Here is a 2,636-nt window from a genome sequence, read left to right as displayed (position 1 = left end):
GTGGGGCTGGGTCTAACGCATCACTCTGCCACAATTCCAAGAGGCCAGTTGAGACTCCAGGGGTGGAATAAAGCCATGAAGGCTCAGAACTAAGGTAACCATAATGAATTAGGAGGGAAAATGGTCTCAGTGCTGATTCAATACGAGAAGCATTGGGCATTGGCTAAAACAATAATTTTCATCCTGTTGGGGCTACTACCTCCATTTGTCTTTAATATATGTCTTTACCACCTGATACCTAAGTTATACTGGCTCTCCATAAGGAAAACTGAAAGCTGAATACATTAAAAATTCTTCAACTATGGTTTCTTCTTGAGGGAGCAATGGTAAATGAGGTGATTGAATTACTGAGGATTTCTATGCCTCAGAGAACAAGTCTACATAGGTTAGCATAACTCCAAACTGGGAAACAGACATTATGAGCACAGTAAAGGATTCAGGTAAGATGCCTAACAGACATGAACCGAGTCCGTCACATCTCTGTGCTTTCCTAGGGTCTCACAGAGCCTTGTGTGTAGCAGCACCACCCCTGTGCCCCTTCCCTGGTGTATATCTTGCTGAAGGAATAAACATGTGTACAGTTGTTTCTGACATTTATTTAATTTGCCTTTGCAGTGTTCGCTGTACACAAAGCAGGTGTATTTCAAACGGTGCCTTGGAATGATATATACTCTCAACTTTTCTGTAATTTATTATCGTATTTTCCTTTTAGAGGAGAAGGTTGAAGCTGTGTACTGTGGTCGTATATCCAAGCTAAGGGCATGTCGCTGCATCAATCAGTCCCCAGGACAGGTCTCTCCTCTCTGTGTGAGAGTACAGCAGTAATAAATGTTCCTTTTGAGGGGTCCCCTGGCACCTCTCCTCCATTTCTCCTTATTTGATAAGTTGGATTATTTCTGACTATAACCAATGGGTTGCCTGGTTCTCTTCCCCAACACTATTGAGTGGTAAATGTGTCCGGTACACACAGAAGGGGCCCAGGTTAGCTCTTAAATAGAAGCGGTATTGATAGATTGACCAGCTGTTCTGTTTTGCCCAAGGTGATCTTAGTTTCATCCCATCCCGAGCAATCCCTTGTCCCAAAGCAAACAGGAGTAGTTGGTGACTGTGATGGCTTGAATGGGAACTGTCACCCAGCCTACTCACATATGGAATACTTGATTCACAAAAGATACACTGTTTGGGGCTGTTATAGGACTTTCTGGACAAGCAGTTTTGCCAGTGGAAGCACGTCACTGGGGGCAGGCTTTGAGAGTTTTTAGCTTAGCTCCACTTCCTGCAGCTGAGATGTGAGTTTGAGATGTGAGTTCTTAGCTTCTCGCTCCCCATCCCATTCTTACCCTTTGTCATGTTATCCCCATCATTATGGACTCCAGCTCTCTGGAATCATAAGCCAAAATAAACTCTTTCTTTCGTCAGCAGCTTTTGGTCATGGGATTTTGTTACATAGATGGAAAAACAATTAATACAGTCACCCTAACCTTGGCACTTGAGATGCCAGGTTTTTAACCTAGATCTGTAGGTTTCAGGTGAATGCTACATTTCTGGAAGGTACTTAAGTTGGGAGACCAAGAAATATATAACATTTTGTAAATTATGGTCACATGGTTTAGAAATCACTTTCCTGATGGTCTTTTTCACATAATTTATGTTCAGTGAATATAGAAATTTTACATATCAGTGGATTTGATACATTTTCAAGCATATCTATATCAAGTATGGATCATGTGCAATTCTTCTTCTTCCATTCTCCGTCCTCCTACCTCCTTCCCTGCACCTTTTCCAGCACCTAGTAATCACTATTTTATTTTCAGGTTGACTTACTTTATTTTTGTTTTTAATTTTCTCAGTTTTCACATGTTGTTCTTGCCTGTCTGTGTCTGGCTTGTTTCACTTAATGTGCTGTCCTCCAGTTCCATCCATTTTTTTTTTTTTTCTGCAAATAACATTTTCCCATTTTTCTTCTGGCTGAATGAGAGAATCCATCGTGCGCATGTACCATAATTTCTTTATTTCTCCATAGACACTGAGGCTGACTACACAATTTAGGTCTTGAGAACAGTGCTACAATAATGGGCAAGGAGGTGTCTCTCCTGCACATTGGCTTCCTTTGGATGCATATCTAGAAGTAAGAGAGTTGGACTATATGGCAGTCTTATGTCTTGAGGACCTCCATACTCTCCATAGTGATCCACTGAGATTCATGGATGACATTTTGAATTCAATTTCAAGAAGTCCTTCTGGCCTAGGGAGCACTCACAGACTAGCACTCTCTTCTGTGGCAGCACAGGATAGCCCCATGGTAGAACCAGGTTCTAAACCCAAAGTCTTCGATTCCAATCGCTTGGAGAGGCCACTCTGTGGTTAACAGAGACTAAGGTGACCACAGCATTGCCTCTTCCCCCCAGGCCTTGTGGTTGTGTGTATGTGGGCGGGGGGCTTCCGTTGGCTTTTGGGGAGATCACCTGAGCTATTACAAAAAAATCTCCTAGTTGCAATGCCTCCCCCCCCCTCTTTTCCCACTTCCCACCTACTACCATCTTTGGAGTTGACTTCCCCTCTCTCCAAGAAGTTGAAAATCAGCTTCTCCCAGTTCCTTCTCTCTCTCTTTCTCTCTCTTTCTCTCTCTGTGTGTG

The sequence above is a fragment of the Peromyscus leucopus genome, chromosome 6 (assembly GCF_004664715.2).
Source record: "Peromyscus leucopus breed LL Stock chromosome 6, UCI_PerLeu_2.1, whole genome shotgun sequence".
Classification (NCBI taxonomy): domain Eukaryota; kingdom Metazoa; phylum Chordata; class Mammalia; order Rodentia; family Cricetidae; genus Peromyscus; species Peromyscus leucopus.
Note: the sequence above shows the minus strand (reverse complement) of the source record.